Below are 22,868 nucleotides of genomic sequence, written 5' to 3'. Positions count from 1 at the left end.
GCCGTGCCGCCCACCAACCATCGCCGTTGCGCTCGACCCCGCCCTCGCCTAATCCCAATCCTGTGACCACGCCATCGAGCCCTCGCCCCGCCGCAGGCACTTACCATCCGGATGTCCTATCCCACCCTCTCACAGCTCCCTGCCGCCTCGCTCGCCGCTAGCCAACCCACCACCGCTGCCTGTCCACCCGGCCACCCCAGGACCCCTCCCTTTTTCTAAGGTCACTGGAGATCCTAGAAAATAGAAGCCCTAACCCCGCCATCGCCGCCTCGTTCATCCACTGCCGCGCTGGAGAGGAGGAAGACGCACGCAGGAAGGAGGGAACGAGTCACCTGAACGTCACCTATAATTTCAGGCAACTAAAATGTAGGACGTGTGAGGAAATATCGCCTATAATTTCAGGCAACTGAAATGTAGGACGTGAGGAAATATCCATCCGCCGGATTTGAGGCATATTAAAACCAAGGCTAGGATGAACTAATGAAAGGAAATATCTTCGTTCAAATGAGATGTTTTTTTATAGGATTGGAGTGTAGAATGAATGTAGTGGGTTCCAAAATTATACTTGATTGTGTTTTACCATCGGGCCAGTGACTCGGTGTGCTGGGGCTGTGGGCTGAACCGAGCCCAGCAGCAGGGGGTCGTTGCTACTTATTATGAGGAGCTTATATATATGCATACAGAAGGATCAAAAACACAATCCACCTTTTCGGAAGGATTAAGACACCTTTGCGGTTAGGCTTCAAACAGACTCCATTAATCCATTCTAACTTAAAATCCAAAAGCATCCATAGCAGCAGCACCACCATGAGAGCCAGCGCTCCACTCTCCCAACTCTACAGCTTCCACAAACCAAAGACGCATGTCTACTTATTACTAGTCTGCCACCCGCGCGTTGCTGCAGGTGAGGACAGCAATAGTAGGTAATTGTATATTAGTACATGCCTCTCTGTCTCAATTGTTGATTAAGATTCGAGGATCATGAGAGCTCAATTACATCATAGGATCATGGCACGTCAATCTAGTAGGTCTGCCTCTCTAAGCATACATAGAGGAGAAGATGAGAGTCGGGCAACTTTCTGATAAACCCAGTGTTTCGCGGCTGCAAACTGCTGAACAAATCGGTGGGTATCTGCACACGGAAGACCGCACCTGTAGCCATGGAACAAATGAAAGCATGAGAGGACCCAAAAAAAAAGTATTTACTGAAGGCATTCCCAAGACAGCCATCATTTTTAGAATAGGAAGTTAGGAAAGCAATAGGCCATATCCAATCCGCAAAACAGAACAGGCAGCAGCACACTAAACCAAAATGGATGCATCCATACATTTCAAAACGATGTGAAGACTAAGGGTATATGTCTCATATTGAGTGTGGGAACTGATGTGTAAATCAGGTATAGTATCTTGAATAAACCATTCACACTGATTAAGACGGTGCGTGGACTCACCAACGCGAAATGATTGAGGTCCTAAACAAAAGCAGTGCCATCTTTATAGTATAGACTTGAATGGGAAAAAAAGGTGCAAACATTTGACGAAGTTTTAGCCCAATGTGGAGCATACGAATTGCTAACTGTTCAATGTAGAAGCTGACGACCATGGTACACATACAATAGATCATATTTACATTTCAGATTGTTTTGACCTTTATGCTAGTACTCTGTCAAAGAGCAGCATATTATTAGTAACGATGAGGGCTGTGAAACGGATTATATACTATCAAATAACAAATCTTCTAGAGAAAATAAGAGGAGTTGTCAAAAGTATCAGAATCCATGCTTCTAGGTTTCTGATTCCTAGGATCATCTATCTGCAGTACTCAGGAAGCCTATAACTGAAATAACCATGTTATTATCTACAAATACATATAGTGGCATAACTATTGAAAATTAGTTTCAGGATCAAAATATGATCAGATGCAAAATAGAATGAGCAATATGGACAACTCCTGTCCTGTTGAAGTTTCATATAGCAATACTCCCTAATCTTAAAATGACGCATTCCAAAAAAGCATCTGATAGGCATAATGAGTGGACCAAATGTTGGTCAGCAGCAACCATAAATTGTAGATCGGACTGTAAAGCAATTTTTTTCGTTAGCATGGACCATCTAGCCAAACTCTGAGCCTTGAGGCTCTGATAAGAAATAAATTTACTGGCTGGACCATGGGAAAAAAACGCTGATAAAATTCTCTTGATTGGAATCTAAGATAAAAGCACGCATACGTTATTACGTTAAAAGCATAGGTACTGATCTGATCACCTCAGCACATTAGCACAAAAACGATATAATTTTATAGCCCGAACACTGATCTTAACGTTTGGTACACTGAAAAACTTGGAGAGTATTAGCTTCATAAATCAACCATAAATATAAACTGGCAAATGAGTTAACAATAAGGCATGGATACAATATATTTCTATTTTCTAATTTGCACGCATTATATATGTACTTGAAACCTAATGACACACGTAATTAGTTGGAACAATTGAGAATCCGGCAGATCAGAACAACCTGGGTCGTAAAGAAAACATCATATTCATTTACGAATTCTGCATGTTGTTGACAAAGCTGAAAATAAAACTGAACCCAAGAAATTCGGTCCAGAACCAACGTCTGGTATTGCAGAGGAAGCAAAATGGAATTGTAAACTGAATGGCTAATAATTCAAAGCTTGCAGATCCATCTTTGGCATATTTTGTAACATGATGGAAATATTTGGTCGTTGCATATTTTGTATAGCTGTATATTTTTTTTGAATTAAAACTAGTAACATGCAAATAGTAAGACGTATAACAGCAAAAACGTGAGAAGACGAAGCTGTAAATATATTTATGAGATAAATGCACCGTAGGTCCATCAACTTTCGGTCTGTTCGCTGGTTGGTTTCTGGGCTGGTTTGGGCTGGCTGGTGCTGGTTTGCTGTGAGAGGAAAATACTGTTGGCTGGCTGGTTTGGGCTGGCTGAAACCAACCAGCGAACAGGGTGTTTTTGTGCTGTGTCATTCAGGTCCATTAACTCTGAAAGTGCAGATTTGAGTACATAAACTTTTTAAGTTGTGCCATTTAGGTCAATATCCCTCCGTTTGGGGAATAGATCCTACATGGCAATACATGTCAGCAGCCACCGTGTCCATAGGTCATGTGAGCAGCACGTGAGGGCCCTTTGCCAATCGTTTTTTTTTGCCGATAGCCCCCTATCCTTTCCATTCCCTCACTCTTCACCCCTTCCTCCCCCTTCCCTTCGAAGCAATCGTCCCTGGATTTCAGACGACGCCGGGGCGCTAGGTGGGACGACGGAGGCGGTGGGTGGTACCAACGACGACGTAGCCGGTGGAGGCGGTGAAGATTGTGCGGGGTGGTGGTGCCGAGCGCTAACTGCCGCGCCGATCGCGGCCAGTCGGCGCGATGGTGGCCTCTTTGCGAGCACTGGGGGCACAGGCGCCACAGTATGGTGAGTTCTTCTATGTCATGAACTCTGAAATTGGTTGGTTTAGGAGGCATTTCTTGTGTCAATTAGCTCGCTTGTTGCAGAAAATATCTTCTTTTGTTGCAGAAAACGATTGGCAAAGGGCCCTCACGTGCTGCTCACATGACCTATGGACACGGTGGCTGCTGACATGTATTGCCACGTAGGATCTATTCCCCAAACGGAGGGATATGGACCTAAATGGCACAACTGTTGATGCAAAAGTGGATCTGCAAACACAAAGGGCTAATACCCGAATCGATATCCAAAGCGTGCCAGTCGATTTGACCTGCTAATCGACAAGGATGAAGAAACGAACACTTTGGTCCTGACAACAGCGATACGCCCGGAAGTCACGGCCAAGAGGTGCTCACGCGGAACTCGAGAATCGCCGAAGATCGCACTGAAGCGATGCAGCTCGCCGAATCAATGAGAACTCGTAAAAAGAAAAAGTATGCAAATTGACGAAGTCGCCGAAAAGTAGATGCAAATAGGAGTAAAAGTTGGTTTTGATATTGATTGATATATATTTTTACATTGCTCCTCACTCCATATTTATACCCTGATCTAAAGAGACACAACCGAACACAACTAGGACACCAATCCCATATCTAAGGAAACACGTGACTCTTACACGAATCATACTCTAACTAATATAGAAAAAGAAATCAACTCCTATCTATTTCCCTGTCCGCCTCAATTACGATGGAAAACTCACCGTCCTCCTTCCCATCGGCATACTCCCTGTTTCATCGGCAGTAGTCTTCAAGCCTCCCTTCATCGGCATATTCCATGTTCCATCGGCAGTAGTCTTCAAGCCTCCCTTTATCGGCATCGACAAAAACACCTCCAACCTCATCGGCAACGCCCGAGTCCAAGTCAACCTTTCCATCGACCACCACCAGCTATCGGCAACCATCTATACAAGCTGGCTTTCATCGGCTATCAAAGTATTCAATAACTTTCCCCTTACCGATTAGTCCACTCCGATTATTTTGACATGTGCAAAAAACGGTGTCAACACATGCCCCCCAATTTCGGAGTATAAAACCATTAATGCTCCGAAATTTACTCCAGATAACGCTTGCCTTCGCCCGATTACCGTAACTCACTCTCCAAGCCAAAACTTGATCTGTTATCAAATCCAATCAAATCTAATCTTGATTCACGCATTTCAGTAAATATCGCGCAATCGCCAACCACTCTTGCCTTGATTATGGTTAAGATACCGAAACAATAACCCATCGGCAAGATCTTAACATGATAATGCTGCCATTTTCAGAAAAATATCCTGTATCGATATCCCCTCTAAGTCATGATTACTTGTCATCAACTCATCTGTACAATCCCCTGATTATCGTGCGAACAGTTACCATATCCTTCTGAACCGTCTCGACCTATATGCGCGCGACATAGAAATAAGTCCAAAATACCCTTACTCCGGGCGGCTTATAAATAGATTCCTCCGGAACCCTCATTTTCTACCTTCAGCCTCCAATCCTTGGCATTTCTCTCTCCGGCGGCGACTCCGACGAACAACCACGCGACCCCAACCAAGAAGAACCCTTCTCCGGTGCTAACTTCAAGTTTCCTCAAGACCATGGCCATCAACTTCGACGTCCCCGCGGTTTGCTCCACTTCCATTACCCTTTACTTTGATCTTTTCGTAAATTCATTCAGTTGGTGATTTTCCCTTTCTTCTATTCTCTGGATTTTATAACCTTAGGAACTGCGCAACAAATTAATTATCCCAACCGATCAGCCGCACGTCCAATGCCTCGGACCAATGGGCAACCCAGATCCAACCGATCTGATCAATGCAGAGGTTAACAGAATCCCCTTTAGAGCCCAAAATTTCTCTCTGAATTTGTGGAAAGACACATTCCGATCTTGGCCCAAAACTACCAAGGGGTGGAAAGACTGGTACTTGAGAGTTAATAACTCGATGCAAGTATACTGGGCAGAACGAAGATTAGACCAATGTATCAGGCTCTCTATTGCCGATATGCAGAAAAATGAATCAATGATAATTGCAGCTGCTTATTTCTGGTCAGATACAACCAATACTTTTATGTTTGGACATGGCCCAGCTACTCCTACCCTTGCCGATGTCCACATGCTTACTGGCTTGGACATCTCAACTGCCGACGAAGGCTCCATCTATGGTAGAAAGCCTGAATATAGAGTGAATACCCGTAACATCGGCGGTTGGACAGGATATATTCAAGAATACCAGAAAACCGGGACACCTAGCCAGAGGGAACATGCCACATTCCTGAATATGTGGTTAGAAAAATTTATCTTCTGTGGTCGATCAGTAGGACCAACCAACGCCTTCCTCCCTGCAGCTGAACTTCTAGCTAATGGCGCAAGGTTTCCTCTTGGCCGATACCTTCTGAGCTCCACTTATCATCTTCTTCACCAAGTGTCTCAGAAGCTTCTGCTTGGCGAACCCATCGGCAACCTGGGAGGCCCGTGGTGGTTCATCAACATGTGGCTGAATGCCCATATGCACAAACGTTTGCAATGGGACTTTTTTGCTCAACAATTCCCACGAGAAATTCCTGAAGATTATGTGCTCGGGGATGATGAATCGGCAACACGCTCACCCCTCAACTTTGGTGAAGCCATAATCGTCCTCCCTGGAACAGAAGCCAACGAAGACCAAATCGGCAGATTCTTTCAAAGCTTCTATAATGGTCTTTCTCGTGATCATAGGGCCTGGGTACCTTATATCGACGAAGAAAACAGATTCCCCCTTCTTTTCAACTTTGCCGATGACACTCTGAATCAAGATAATGAGCTTATGATGGCTATTATCACTCCCAGGGCAATTCCAGTAAACACATTCGGCAGCGGGAAAAACACCAACATTACATATGAATTTTACAACCCATCGGCAGTATCCCGCCAATTGGCTTTTGGGCAACTGCCAATCAAACTCTGCTTTGCCGATGTGATCAAACCCAGGGAAACAATCACCTGCGGAACAGACTGGAACAAGGTAGTACAACTTTCTCCTGATGCCGATACCACAGATGTCGATATATCCAGCTGGACACCAATATCTTTCATCACCGAGTCATACAAGCAATGGTGGCGAGAGTGGAAAGAGCAACTGTTCGCGACTTCTGTTCACACATATCGGCACATGATCGATTCTGAATATGCAATCCCTGACGACGCGGTAAGTTTCCTTGAACTCCCTTCTGCTTTTCCTTTCATTTATCAGTAACTGATTCCCTTGTAACAGGTTAACAACCCAGCACCATCGGTGAGTAAAAGTGGGAAACCCTTCAACCTTCGGCCTGTTTCCCCAACATCGCCGATCGGCTACAACGCTCCTACCTTAGCCGCTTTGACCCGCCAGAAGATTCTTACTAAGACCACCACTTCTAAGTCCAAATTGGCTACATCCAGGGCTACCCCATCGGCCGCTGCTACAACCTTGGTCAAAGCCTTTAAGGTAACAACCTTGTTTATTTTCACTTATGCCGATCACAAACTATATTTAACCTTAATCATCAGGGGGTAAGAGCTGCTACGGGATCGTCATCGGCAATTCCGCCGACATCAAGCACCACTCCTTCAGAGGTAGCTTCTTGACTTTACATTTTACCTGTTAAATATCATATCTTACACTTGTTTTGCAGCAACAATTGGGTACATCGGCAAACGTACCAGATGCCCAAGCTTCACAATCAAGTGTCGATGCCCCCCAGCCAATCGTTGCCGATGTCCAAGCAAAGCGCAAAGCTTCAACAGATACTGAAGCACAGCCAAAACGACAAAGGTCTATGCCGATCCCTACATCTGCCCCAATGCCATCGGTCATCATACCTCAAGAGCCCACCACCGATGAAGTCACAGAGGATATCCCATCGGCAAGCTCAGCCGATCCACACGACATACTCCAAGTTGCTTCCTCCAGTCAAGCACAAGAAATTGCCTTGAAACAGGTAGACCGATTAACCTATCTGATTTTACAATACTCATACCTACCCCTGACTGATCTCCTTGTCTTTCTTTCAGGAACAAGATTCTCCGAACAGCCTATTTTCCTTTGCCATTGACATTTCTGACGACGATGGAGAGGAAACAAGTTCTTCCCTTGCACTGGGAACAATATCGGCAGAGACTAAATCCAAGTTGGAAACCTTCCTGAACTTGCTACAGCAAAGTACCGCCCAACTGGTAGATGACTCGGACCCCGCAAAGGCAATTTTCAAAACAATTCGTGGCCAGGTCCCTGCCGATATTGAAGAAATACTCTTCTCAGCAGCTCATTTAGAAAGCCGTCAACTGCAATATCAACGGGCTGCTCAGCGCATTGCCGATAGAGCAGCTCAAGCTCAACTTAAAGGAGAGATGCTACAACTGAAACAAATCGCTGATGAGAAGCACAAGGGCATCGTCAACTTGCAGACTTCGGGTGCTGCACTTAAGCAGAAAATCTTGGATCTATCGGCAAGGAAGGCAGCTCTATTGGCTGAATTGAAAGAAATCGATGCAGCCTTAACTCATGCTCAACAAGAAGAAAGCCAGCTACCCAATGCCGTCAAAGCCCTTCAGCAAGAAAGAGATATCCAAGCTCGCAAAGCTTTAGTCATGAAGAAGAAACTCAAGCCTGTGGAGGGTGCTGCCGATGACGATATCAAGGAAATGGAAGAAGCCGACCAGATTCGCCTGCGTGCGATATTAGCTATCCAATCCTTGCTGAACGTGTAATCTTATTTATTGTATCGGTACTTTATAAGACATTGATACTCTAGCATAATTCCAGCCGATAGTACTGTTATCGGCACTTATACTCTTATGCATCTGTCCAGATACTAGGGTAATATTTCTTTAAATATTTTCCATTTAACGCTCTGGGAAACACAACCCCTTCGAGGGTTTCTAAAATATATGCATTACCAGGAATAGACTGATTTATCCGATATGGACCTTCCCAATTAGGAGACCACTTTCCAAACTTCGAACTTTTAGTCCCAATCGGTAAAATCAATTTCCAGACCAGATCTCCATCGGCAAACTCTTTTACTTTCACCTTCTTGTCATACCATCTAGCTACTCTTTTCTTATTTTCTTCAATACTAACTAAAGCCTTTAACCGATGACCCGCCACATCTTCCAACTCATCTTTCATAAGAGTATTATACTCATCGGCTGTCAGCTGATTTTGAGAACGTATTCGTCTAGAGCCAACCTTAATTTCCCAAGGCAACACTGCATCGTGTCCATATACTAACTGATAAGGCGTTACTTTGGTTGCACCATGGCATGACATCCGATATGACCACAAGGCTTCATTTAATACTGTATGCCACCTCCTAGGATTTTCTTCAATTTTGCGCTTAATGAGTTTGATGATCCCTTTGTTAGAAGCCTCAGCTTGACCATTAGCTTGAGCATAATATGGAGAAGAATTTAAAATTTTAATTCCCATACCCACAGCAAACTCATCAAATTCTCCTGATGTAAACATAGTGCCCTGATCGGTAGTGATAGTCTGAGGAATACCAAATCGGTAAACAATATGCTCTTTCACAAAATCAATCATATTGACCGATGTCACCTTTTTTAAAGGAATTGCCTCAACCCACTTTGTAAAATAATCGGTAGCAACCAGGATAAATTTATGTCCCTTACTCGATGGCGGATAAATCTGACCAATGAGATCAATAGCCCATCCCCGGAACGGCCATGGTTTGATTATAGGATTCATAGCCGATGCAGGCGCTCTTTGAATATTACCAAACTTTTGACACCCCTGGCATCCTTTAAAATACTTAAAACAATCTTCAAGAATAGTCGGCCAATAGTACCCATTCCTTCTGATCATCCATTTCATCTTGAAAGCCGATTGATGTGCCCCACATACTCCTTCATGAATTTCGCCCATCAAGCTTTTCGATTCATCATTGTTAACACATCTGAGTAAAACTCCATCTATAGTTCGATAATATAATTCATCATCGAGGAGCACATATTTGGTAGCTTGGAACCTTATACGTCTCTCAACTTTTCTACCTGGATCCTTTAAATAATCGACAATCTCTTTCCTCCAGTCATCGGTATCAACTGCCGATGTTAGCACTTCCTGAATAGGCTGATACCCTGAAGCATGCTGAGCTAGTCGATTAGCTTCCTCATTATGCAATCGAGAGATATGTTCCAGACGAAAATCTCTAAATCCTTTCAATAATTGCAAACACCTTTCATAATACGAAATCAAAGCTTCACTTCGGCATTCATAACTTCCAGCCAATTGATTTATAACTAGCATAGAATCACCAAAGATTTCAATAACATCGGCACGTATCTCCTTCAGCAATTCTAACCCTTTTATCAAGGCTTGATATTCAGCTTGATTGTTTGTTGCTGTAGCAACAATCGGCAATGAAAACTCATACTTCTTCCCTTGAGGTGAAATTAACACAATGCCGATACCTGCTCCTTCACCACATGTGGACCCATCGAAGAAAAGTGTCCAGGGAGCAATCCCCAGAGAATCCACCGTGTTACAATGCTGAGTAACAAAATCAGCCATCACTTGCCCTTTAACTGCCTTAGTTGATTTATAGCGTAGTTCAAATTCTGATAATGCTAAAATCCACTTGCCGATTCTACCACTTAATATCGGCATCGACAACATATACTTGACCACATCGTCTTTGCATATGACCGTACATTCGGCAGATAACAAATAATGCCTTAATTTGATACAAGAAAAGTATAGGCACAGACACAATTTCTCGATAGCCGAATACCTTGTCTCAGCATCCACTAATCTTCTGCTCAAATAATAAATAACACGTTCTTTCCCTTCAAATTCTTGAATAAGAGCTGAACCGATAACTGCATCATCAGCTGACAAATATAACCTGAAAGGCTTCCCATGTTGAGGTGGAACTAGCACTGGAGGATTTGATAAATATTTCTTAATTTCATCAAGGGCTAATTGCTGTTCAACTCCCCATACAAATTCCTGATCAGCTTTCAATCTAAGTAATGGGCTGAAAGCTTTGATCTTACCCGACAGATTAGATATGAATCTTCTAATGAAATTAATCTTACCGATCAAAGATTGTAATTCAGTCTTATTGGCAGGAGCAATCACCTTGTTAATTGCATCAATAGACTTCCTACTGATTTCAATGCCCCGCTGATGCACCATAAAACCCAAGAATTGTCCTGCCGATACACCAAATGCACATTTATTAGGATTCATCTTCAATCCATGCTTCCTTGTGCACTCCAGTATCTTTCGCAGATCGGCTAAATGCGCTGTGATATCTCCAGACTTAATCACTACATCATCAATGTAGATCTCCACTAATGTACCGATGTATTCATGAAAAATAAAGTTCATAGCTCTTTGATAAGTAGCACCGGCATTTTTCAAACCAAACGTCATGACTATCCACTCGAACAACCCCACATGACCTGGACATCTGAAAGCAGTCTTGGGAATATCTTCCTCAGCCATGAATATTTGATTGTAACCTGCATTACCATCCATGAAGCTAATAATTTGATGTCCAGCCGCAGCATCAATCAATAAATCAGCAATCGGCATTGGATAACCATCCATTGGTGTGGCTTTGTTGAGATTCCTGAAATCAATACAAACACGAAGTTTTCTATTTTTCTTATAAACAGGAACCACATTAGAGATCCACTCTGCGTATCGACATTGCCGAATAAACTTTGCTTCAATTAATTTAGTTATTTCGGCCTTAATGTCAGGAAGTACATTAGGGTTGCATCGGCGCGCTGGCTGCTGATGTGGCCGAAATCCAGATTTGATAGGTAACCGATGTTCAACTATCGACCGGTCTAATCCAGGCATCTCAGTATAATCCCAAGCAAAACAATCTTTATATTCTTTTAATAAATCTGTTACTCGCTGCTTACACTTGGAATCTAACTTAGCACTAATAAAAGTAGGTCTTGACCTATTACCATCACCAATATCTACTTCTACTAAATCATCTGCCGATGTGAACCCTTGACCTAATTTCCCATCATCGGCAAACCTATCCATTAAAACTCCTCTTCAGAACCGACTGCTTGGATCGGTGGAATTTCATAATCAGCAACTCTAAGGAACTCTTTTTCCCAAGCTTCTCCTGATATGCATTTAGTTCGCTCATAAGTATCTGATTCTGCCGATGCGATGATATAAGAAGAATCACCAGGGACGATCTCAATCTTATCCCCAATCCACTGTACGAGGCATTGATGCATTGTAGAAGGAACACAACAATTAGCATGAATCCAATCCCTCCCTAGAAGCAGATTATATGCACCCTTGCCGTTGATAACAAAGAACGTCGTTGGCAAGGTTTTGCTGCCGATGGTCAATTCCACGCACACTGCTCCTTTAGCCGGTGACACATTGCCTTCAAAATCTTTCAACATCATATCGGTTTTGGTCAAGTCTTGATCCCCCTTACCAAGTTTCCGATACATCACATAAGGCATAATATTAATCGCAGCTCCTCCATCAATAAGTACCTTAGACACAGGCTGCCCATCAACTCTGCCCTTCACAAATAAAGCCTTAAGATGCTGTCTCTCGTCATCGGTAGGTTTCTCAAAAACGGCCATCATTGGATCTAGTGTTAACTGAGCTACTTGATCAGAGAGAACAACTTCTTCCTCATTATCAGATAGTGCCAAAAACTCCATCGGCAACATGAATACCATATTAACATCTGCCGATGGACCCTTATTTTTGTGTTTTACCTGCCACTGCTGATGACCAGGCTTTTCATTGGAGGAATTTTCCTCCTGGTATAAATCCTCCTGACGCTCACGTTGCATCCTCCTCCTCTACGTCTTTGTCAGACCCTCTGGGCACCATCGAGGAAACTTGGTTTTCCAAACCGGCTGATAACAAGTCCTAGTTGATTCTACACGACGTATATTAGGGTCCCTGTAGAATATCTCCTCATCGGGAACTCTTGCGTTTGCCATCTCCTCAAGCTCCTCTTGATTCCTTGGAAAATATCCAGCGCGTTTACCAAGCCTCTCATGTACACTAAGTCTGCCCCCCAGCCGATCATGCACTGATGCTCTGCCTCTGATCGGTTCGTTGATAGACAAACCCTGATTACCACGTTGAAACATCCTTTCTGAACGATAGACTCCGTAATAACCGTTACACTCAGGGCAATTTTCAACAGTCGGCAATTTTATACCTTCTTCCCAGCAATGGATGAAGAACGGACATCTCCAATGATCTTTATGTCGATTCCACTCTTCCTGACGTCTCATTTCTTGCTGTTGCCGATATCGGTCATTACGTTGACGCCAACCCTCCTGCTGCCTTCGATGAGTAATCACAATGCCAGGTCGAGGAGGTTTTTTGGAACTACTGCTTTCCCCTAGCAAACCCTTACTCTTTGCATCATCGGTAGTTATCCGATGTTGGGGGTCTACTGACGCGTTTTTCTCAGCAGCTTCTGATGTCAATACCTTGGTCTTTCCTTTGGCATCCAACATATTTGCTGGAAAAGGGTGTTGATCAATTTTCATCGGCTTCTGGGTCTTGGAAGTACCAAACTTAATTCTCCCAGATTCAATAGCCGATTGTAACTGTTGCCTGAATACCTTGCACTCATTTGTACTGTGTGAAGTTGCATTGTGCCATTTGCAGTACAAAATCTTCTTCAACTCTTCTGCCGATGGAATCACGTGATTAGGTGACAGCTTAATTTGGCCCTCTTGAAGCAGAAGATCAAATATTTTATCGGCCTTGGTGATATCAAAGGTAAACTTTTCTGGCTCTTTTTGACCAAAGGGACATGATATCGGCTTTTTATTCTTAACCCACTCAGCTAAGCCGATAACTGGTTCTTCATCAGAGTCAGAATCTCCTACCTCTTCAACAAATGATACCTTTTTACTCCAGTTCTTTTTAGGTTCAAAAACCCTAGTGTCCTGATCAGAGATCCTTTGCACAAGATGACTGAGGCTTTCAAACTCCTGAGAAGCATATCTGTCCTTAAGATGTGGCAATAACCCCTGGAAAGCCAAATCGGCAAGCTGCCGATCATCCAGCACCAGGCTGTAGCACTTATTTTTTACATCTCGTAGCCTTTGTACAAAGCTTTCTACCGATTCATCATTACGCTGTCTCAATTTTACTAAATCGGTAAGCTTCTTTTCATGGATTCCAGCAAAGAAGTACTTATGGAATTGTTTTTCTAGATCAACCCAAGTAATAATAGAATTTGGTGGTAATGAAATGAACCATGTAAATGCTGATCCAGACAGAGATGATGAAAATAATCGAACTCTTAACTCATCTCTGTTAGCTGCCTCTCCACATTGAATAATGAAGCGATTGACATGTTCCATTGTTGATGTATCATCTTGCCCAGAGAACTTAGTGAAATCCGGTACCTTGTACCGATTTGGGAGAGGAATTAAATCGTATGCAGGAGGATACGGAGTCCGATAAGAATACGTATTGACCTTGGGCTTTATCCCAAACTGATCCTTCATAATTTCTGCTATCTTATCGGCCCAAAAAGCATCAGCCTCCTGCTGACGAACTGGTTGAACTTCTACCGGAGGTACCTGCTGACATCCCTCCACATATCTTTGTGGCCCACGATCTCCAGCAATCGGCATATTTGCCGTTACTTGTGGTCCATTAACCTGTTGGAAAGGATTCATCGGCTGAGCTGCCGATGCTTGATTCTGGAAACCAGCTTGCATATGACCTTGTTGAATCCCTGCGACCTGCTGATTTCGCTGAACTGTATGCTGAACAGGTAATTGTCCTGACCAATCATTATTAGAACTCATCGGTACAAAACTTACCGATGGCTGGTAATTTGCTGATATTGTTGGATAATTATAACCGGTTTGAGGCATGAACTGAACCCCAGTTTGACTTGTAGCAGGGGCTTTCTGCTGCATCGGCAGTAAGCTCGCCGATAGACTTGAATTGAATGTTTGAACCATAGGCATCTGTAAACCTCCTGGAGTTGGTTGCACAGAAGTAGCTGCGGCATATTGAGGCATTTGAGCCATCGGCGAAACGGCCGATGGTATAGGAGCTCTCCCTACTGCATCAAACACTTGAGGTGATCTAGGATTGAAAACAGATGACTCCGGAGGCATACCATATCCCCACCAATTAGTAGGAATCTGGCTATTCTGAGACACAGGGCCTGACATAGCTGATGCCGATAGATCTGTATTAAGCTGAATTCGCCCTCCTGGTAGTACCTGATCTGATCGTATCGGTGTAGATTGAATATTAGGTGAACCTGCCGATACTGGAGGGGAAGACACTTCTGTACCCACAACAGCCGAAGGAGCCGATAGAGTTTTGACAGATGTCGGCTCTGGTTGATGATAGGCAGGCCCGACGTAATGTGGTGCCACTTGTCCCTCTTTGAGAGTTCGAACCACAGCATTATGAACAGTATTGGACAGCACATTGGAATGATTAATCAAAGCATGATTTACTGCAGAATTAACCATCTCTTGAAGTTTACCAGGATTGGAGTCAAAGGTAACCTGCCGAGGTAACGGCAAATCTTGCTTCTGGATGACTTGTCCACTCTTGTTCAAGCTAAACGATCTCAGACAAAGCTGCTTGTATTCTTCTACAGCCTTTTCCATAGCTTGCCTCTGTTCTTCCTTGAGATCTTCTTCTGATACTGCGATGATGTTCCCTGGATCGATCTCGGAATTGAACATATTGATTGATTGGTCCCACCGAGCGTGCCAAAAGATGTGTTGATGCAAAAGTGGATCTGCAAACACAAAGGGCTAATACCCGAATCGATATCCAAAGCGTGCCAGTCGATTTGACCTGCTAATCGACAAGGATGAAGAAACGAACACTTTGGTCCTGACAACAGCGATACGCCCGGAAGTCACGGCCAAGAGGTGCTCACGCGGAACTCGAGAATCGCCGAAGATCGCACTGAAGCGATGCAGCTCGCCGAATCAATGAGAACTCGTAAAAAGAAAAAGTATGCAAATTGACGAAGTCGCCGAAAAGTAGATGCAAATAGGAGTAAAAGTTGGTTTTGATATTGATTGATATATATTTTTACATTGCTCCTCACTCCATATTTATACCCTGATCTAAAGAGACACAACCGAACACAACTAGGACACCAATCCCATATCTAAGGAAACACGTGACTCTTACACGAATCATACTCTAACTAATATAGAAAAAGAAATCAACTCCTATCTATTTCCCTGTCCGCCTCAATTACGATGGAAAACTCACCGTCCTCCTTCCCATCGGCATACTCCCTGTTTCATCGGCAGTAGTCTTCAAGCCTCCCTTCATCGGCATATTCCATGTTCCATCGGCAGTAGTCTTCAAGCCTCCCTTTATCGGCATCGACAAAAACACCTCCAACCTCATCGGCAACGCCCGAGTCCAAGTCAACCTTTCCATCGACCACCACCAGCTATCGGCAACCATCTATACAAGCTGGCTTTCATCGGCTATCAAAGTATTCAATAACTTTCCCCTTACCGATTAGTCCACTCCGATTATTTTGACATGTGCAAAAAACGGTGTCAACAACAACTTAAAAAGTTTATGTACTCAAATCTGCACTTTCAGAGTTAATGATCCTAAATGACACAGCACAAAAAGTTGATGGACCTACGGTGCATTTATCTCTATATTTATTCAGTCATACCCAACATCAATTAGAAAATGAATAAATAGCATGCATCTACTAAACCAAAAATTAAGCAGTAACTAAATCAGGAAAAGTAATTACAATTGCCAATTAGGCTTCACGTATCAGAGATCCATGCAGTCACAAACGCAGCATCCTTAGAGGCGTCGAGTCAAACACCATAGCCGCATGGAACAACACCTAGGTAGTGTCAAGATCCAGACGACCGGAGCACGATACCTAATGGGAAAAAAAATCCGCAGTAAGGCAGTAACCATGTAGATTGGTAAGAGGAAAGTAGGAGAATAATAGATGTACAGCCAAACTGACCTTGGCCTGTGGGTTTGCATCCAAATTGCAGAGCAAGGCAGATTCAGTGCATAGGGTAAGGAGAGAGAGAGCAACTTATGGAAGAAAAGCGGAGCCGCGCTGACGGCCGGAGAGCGGGGGACGGTCGGCGGCCACGGCCACCGGCGTTACCCGCCGGCGCCGCACCGTGCCGGCGTGCGGCCTGCGCCGGTTGCGCCGCGTCGCCGTGCCGGGAGGCAGGCCCGGCTGGCACGCCGGGGCTGGCCGCGCCGCTGCGTCGGTCCGGGGGCCGCCTAGGCCGTGGAGCGTGATCGGCGGCGTGGGAGGGACGACGGCGTGGAAGGTGAGGAGAGTCCGGTTTTTTTTTTTTTTTTGCCTGGCCTTACGGAAGCGCGTAGAAAGGATCGGGAGATGGCCAGAGGAAGGATCGAGAGAGGGACCGACGTTTTTTTAGGGGCCCCTTCTTTTTTACTGGAGGATAAGGACGCACAGGGGAGGGGAAACGCCGTGTCCTCGCGTCCGTACATCGTGTCCTCGCGTCCGTACATCTACAAACGCGTAAGGTTCTTTGCAGCCTTCTCTCAGCCTACTCATATAATAGTTAGCTCTTTATAGTTAATATATGGCCCACTTGTCGCTCTCACAGACTTTTTTGTTCTTGTGCCTAAGCTGGCTGTAAGCTTACAGCCCGCTTTTTCTCTCTCTCCTCCTTTTTCTCCTCCACCTCAGCATTTAGTCAGCTTACAGCCTGCTATTATACTTGCTCTAAGACTGGATTCATACTCTTGCGTTGTCACGGGTTGCTAATATTTTGTAATACATGCATCACACGATAAGATAATAATATTATAAAATTAAATATCAACATTAAAGTAACATTTAATCTAAAAAATAATGTTTGTGAAATTAACAGTCACGGTGAGCGTGGCATCGCAGGCTCACAAACCATATTGTATAGACCTTTCCGTAATACGGCTAAGATAATATTTTATATCGGCAGGAAGAAATCTAAAGGCTATGCGCGGGATCCAGCTAAAGCGCAAAATGCCCGTGCGTTGCGACGGAAACAACAAACAAAAATTCATAAGATGTCAGATAGTCAAGCCAAAATTGTGATCATGATAATACCTTTGATAATAACTCTGCTCATATGGTGTACCATGACAATGGGAAAATATGACTGCAGATGAACTAACTGATGAAGTCCTAAAAAGCAAGTATGGATGTTCAAACAAGTTCTACGGAGCAACAATCATAGATCTTGGAAACACAATGTATAAAAGCATAGATAACCGGATGAGGCCAACTATATCGCAAAAGACATACTTGGAAAGATAAGACAAAGTCAAATTACAAATGTATGTGAGAAAAAAAACAAAGAAATTAGCTGCACTAATCACGTAGGTCTAAGATCTACGCCTTCGTTGCCCTATGAACTACGAAACGCCCCAACCTATGCAGTACATTTCATTCAGCCCGCTTCATGTCTGAACGGGTTCCTATGAAAGTCAAACATTCATTTGTGAGTTCAAATTTCACATTATAGACATATTATAAGTGCAAAGATCATTTCAAGAGAACTACCAGACCCTTTGCGTGAAAAAATCATCATCACAGAAACACCATATTTTTTGTATTAAGAGCAGAGCAAATAATAGCATCAAAGCACATGACACATGTTTGTTGATGGCTTACATCACCCATTTGATGTTGCTTAATATTGGGTGGTTCTCAACTTATGTTATCCAAACTAAGATGCCAGATGACTATAGTGACAATGTATAAACTGGATTCTTTTTAGAATACCTATCCCAAACTTATGTTGCTTAATATTGGCCCTGTTCGCTTCTCTTATAATCTGTCTTTTTCAGCTTGTTTTTTCAGCCGGAACAATATTTTTCTCTCACAACAAATCAGCCAGAACAGTATTTCAGCTTGTTTTTTCAGCGACGCAAACAGGGCCATTGGGTGGTTCTCAACTTATGTTATCCAAACTAACACCTGTAATGTTTGCATTTAAGTAAAGTGTAGCACCTCAACGCATTCATCCTTGATCAGAAAAGGTTGCAAGCATCGAGAGGTACAACTATGGAAGAACGCAGGATAATGGAAACAAACAAAATCAGAGATACCGAAATAGGGAATTACCTGCAAGACAATTCCATGGTTCCCCATGTGTTTATCCAAAAGATCCTCTGAAAAAAATTGTCTTAGGAAAATATGGCCTTAAGAATAGCATGCAGGTCCATCTCAATCCACTACCTACTATGTTTACCACTGAAGCAATTAAACGCACAAGCAATGCGTAAAGTGCTAAATCGTGAGCTTTGAGAATAAACATGCATGCACCTACTTGCTTGGCTTGACCAGCAATGTGAAGAACATGCAGAAAAGCCACACTTTTGCCCTTCCCCAGCAAAGAATATAAGCGCCCAGATAATTCTTCTCAGCATATACTAATGAACCCATTCCATCAAGTTAGACCTAGATTTGTTTTTTTATAAAAAAATAGGAACCTAAGCAGCACAAGATGGATAGAAAAAATCTCTCTATCTTTTATTAATCAGCATTTGAACTAGGTCACAGACTTCAGCTGAAATTCATGTCTCATCTTGTAATTGCACAAAATAATGCAGACTCAGAACCTCTAAACTAAACAGAGGTTTCTTTGACATGTAAGGCTCCTCACATCTGTATATGTATTCAACAAATTTACTGCCCAATAATATTTCAGTCAGATCAAGGATCAATAAAAAAATCAGCAATCATCATGCATAATAAAAAAAAGAAAATCGGCAACCATCACGCAGAAGTCACAATCAAGCATCACACTACGACAGTGCACACCATGAGACAAAATTGAAGAAGCAGACCAAACCATCACCTAGAAGTCACAATCAAGCATCACACATAATATGAGAAGCAGTGTTCTGTGCAGCAGCAAACTAAAGAAACAATCGAGTCTAACCTGCTCGGCTGTGCCCTCTACAAACTACAGTAACCAGACCAAACCGGGCACTGCCGGTCTATAGAGAAATTAACTGTCTCATCATACAACAAAACTATGATTGATTTTGCAGATTCCAATTATCAGGGACCAATGAATCATAGATAGCATACATGAACGAAGTGGTCAATATCATTTTAGACATGCAAATATTGCTCAAGCTATAGAGTGTAAGTTAAATAAACAAGAAAAGGGTTTCTTTGCCTCTTCATGTAAATCTTTATTTTATTCAATTCTAATGCAATTAATGCAACCAGACCAACAACAAGTTTCAAGTTCATCGGCTGCTGTCTCCTCTCATTCTCAGTGGCCAACCACACAAATCACTTGACAATTTGAGCAGTCTAGAAGTCTAACATAACTAAATTCAAGAGATATCTATGTAACTAAATATCACCCATAAGACCATAATCTGTATAAAAGTGAATGTAGTCACAACATAAAAAGGCATACCTGACAGAGGAAAAACAAAGGCAAGCATAACAGAATCCTCATCAATATGATTTTTTTTACTACTGACCAAACAAGTTACCATACATTAGTAGCAACAAAGTTACTGTAAGCTATCATTTAACAAATCAAGAGCAGTGAAACATACTATATCCTTGTGTCCATGGTTAATTGTTAATAACCAGCCAAGCCATGCTACCATCAGTTCCACTGCTCACCTCAAACTGACGAGGTCCTGCGACTGAATTTTTGTTGCTATATGCCTTAACAAGTTAGTAGTAATAGTTCCAGTTGAAGTAGTTGTTGCCTACAGATAGATGTGACAAAGAGTTGGTTTCCTGCTCCTGAAAAATAAAAATAAAAACTAAACTAAACAATTGAACATGCACTGGAATAGAGAGCTAACAGAGTAACAGGTCTTGTCTAGCACAAAGAGTAAAGCTAATCACGGAGATAAGGGGAAGGTCTGGTACAAGAAAGTCCAATCACCAATGCTTCAGCTATGTGTGGCACCTACTCCGGTTCCCAGGCCATGGCTACGGAGGCATTCAAGTCACACCAACGACCTCCATGGAACTCCATCCTCCGCGTCTCCTTCATATTCCCCAAAATCAAGCAGCCAATAAAAGAGGAAAAAAATCCAGATCAGACCTCCGTGTCTCCTTCATGCTCCCCAAAATCAAGCAGCCTTGAACTGGCGAAAATCCAGATTAGAACTCAGATCTGAGGCAGGAAAGAAACATGAGATGCACCTTGTCACGGTCATGGGCGAAATCATTACCTGCTTGAAGGCCGGGGAGGGATGTGGAATCGACGGGCGGGGGAGGAGCCGGCGGAGCGGAAGGGAATCCCGCCGTGGCACACGGATGGAGACTTGACGGGTTGAGATCGAGAGGAGGCTCTCCGGTACGGCAATTGCGCCAGCGCTGAGCAGAAGGCGGCGGTGCTAGAGGCGCTGACGGTGGCGATGGCTGGCCAGGGCATCGCGAGGGCGGGGACACCGGGCGGCGGACGAATCACGGGGGAACGAGGCGAATTGCGAGGACTCGGGGTGAGAGGGATTGATCTTTCCTGCCGCGACGACGACGGCGACGGTGACGGCACGGGTGCGACGTCCAGCGAGGCCGGCGTGCGAGGGCGAGGGTGGTGCTGGCGGCGCCGATGGTGGGTGGCGCGCGACGCCGGGTGCGACGGATCTGCGACGGCGGTGCGAGGACGCGGGCTGGTGGCGGCGGCGCGGCCTGATGGCTACCGCGGGGGTAGGAAGGAAGGAGCGCGCGTCGGGGGCGGGGGAGTAGAGAAAATTGGAAATTTGCCCCGATGGCAGGCGGGTTTCGCCAAAATGCCATCAAGTGTGTGGGTTTCGCTGAAATGCCTTTATGAAACGAGTCCAACACGTTATAATATTATTTTAAGATTTAAATTCACTTTTAATATTTTTCACCCAAAACTTTAGCCTGAACTGACCATTTTACCCCTGAGCTCGTTCACTCGTCGTCTACGGTAGCGATAAAAATATCTCCTCCTCTCTCTATCCCCTCACTTCTCTTCCCCTCTTCCTCTCTCCCATTCTCTCTCCGTCTCGACCGGTGTCCCCGGCTGGCCGCGTCTCCGGCTGGCAGCGCGCCCCGGCGGCCGCACCTCCGGCGGGCTACGCCCGGTGGGTACGCGCTCCAGTGGCCGCACCCCGGCGGCTGCACCTCGTCTCTACCCCGGCGAATCGTGTCCCCGGCAGCCGTGCTCCTGGCAACCGCGCCCCCCCCCCCCCGGCGAGCCGCGCTCCCATCGGCCGCGACCCCGATGTCCGTGGCAGGATTCAAGAGATTTGTGATTTTATTTTCACAGCTTTGCGTTCTTGTGTTTTCTGTGTTTTTCTCCTCTCCTGTTCGTTCTTCAATTGGCCGATTTAAGGGCGTTTTTGTTCGTTCTTTTTTAGTCGATTCGAGCAAGGATATGTGCTGATCAAATCCCCCAAGTGATTCAACTAATTTGGTACGAGCTCGTAGATTGATCCAATTTTCGGTTTAGGGTTAAAACCCCCGTTCTTGCCCCAAATCTTGCATTTCCTAGAGTTTAAGCTAAAATTAGGCGATGATCTCTTAGAGTATGCTCCCTTGTGATGGTCTGTGCAATGTTTGGGAGCGATTCGTTTTGATTTCGATCGGTTTCGTCGATTTTTGTGCTCGCCCCTTCTCTGTTCGTGCGCTCGTGTTCGTTCTGTTCTTGCGTTCGAGCTCCAGATGGCCGCATCGGTGTGGGCTTCGTTGGTCACCGATGCAGTTAGGCTCGGCGCCTAGCAGTGCCCCGCCGAAGCCTCTATAGCTGCTTTGAGCGCCCCTCCGCCGTGCCCCTGCAGCCGCGTCAGGCAGAGTGCCGACCGGTGGCTTCTTTGCGTTCGTCGGTCTCCTATGCTCCGGCCCCGAGCAAACCAACACAGGAGCATGCTCGCCCTTGGTGAGTTGGTGCGCTGCTCGCCGAGCCGGAGCCTAGCACTGAGTGCATCAGCACCGTGCGTGCTCGCTCCTGGGCTCCTGGGCATGCGTGGCCTTCTTGGTTCCTGTGCTTGTGTTCGTTCAATAGCAGGTTGGAGAGCAGCCCCTCCGTTGCTGTGCATAAATTTCTGACGGGCGGCGGCGGCCGGCATCGGGCTCCCACCCGAACACCGATCGAGACGGAGAAGTTGCCGTGACCGTGAGAAGCAGAGCGGATAACATAGAAGGAGACAGGAGTAAAACGGTCACGTCTGGTCGGAAAGATGGGGTTAGAAATTTATAAAGTTGGAAAAAACACGAAATGGCAAAATAGCGTGAAACACAGCTTTTATAAGAGCATTCTGGCGAAGCCCACAAATTCAAGGACATTCTAGCGAAACCCACTTCCTATAAGGGCAAAATTCCGATTTTCTCGGGGAGGAAGGAGCCAGGTTTCTTTCCTTCTTTTGAATTTTGACGCAA

At 44.5% G+C, this 22,868-nt stretch overlaps 1 long non-coding RNA gene across 8 annotated transcripts; it reads right to left on the bottom strand.

Moving 5' to 3' along the window:
- Nucleotides 1-950: 950 nt before the first annotated feature.
- LOC136545629 (uncharacterized) lies at nucleotides 951-21,223 on the bottom strand. Of its 8 annotated transcripts, none has more exons than XR_010781117.1 (7): nucleotides 20,696-21,222; nucleotides 20,388-20,608; nucleotides 20,133-20,258; nucleotides 18,606-18,652; nucleotides 16,479-17,956; nucleotides 16,251-16,388; nucleotides 951-1,152 (listed from the first exon to the last, which is right to left on the bottom strand). It is a non-coding gene; the product is annotated as an uncharacterized lncRNA (long non-coding RNA). The 8 variants fall into 8 exon arrangements; XR_010781116.1 differs by having other exon boundaries at nucleotides 20,404-20,608; XR_010781109.1 differs by having other exon boundaries at nucleotides 18,606-20,258; nucleotides 20,696-21,223.
- Between the last annotated feature and the right edge of the window lie 1,645 nt (nucleotides 21,224-22,868).

The sequence above is a fragment of the Miscanthus floridulus genome, chromosome 1 (assembly GCF_019320115.1).
Source record: "Miscanthus floridulus cultivar M001 chromosome 1, ASM1932011v1, whole genome shotgun sequence".
Classification (NCBI taxonomy): domain Eukaryota; kingdom Viridiplantae; phylum Streptophyta; class Magnoliopsida; order Poales; family Poaceae; genus Miscanthus; species Miscanthus floridulus.
Note: the sequence above shows the minus strand (reverse complement) of the source record. Positions and strands in the feature narration are given on the sequence as shown.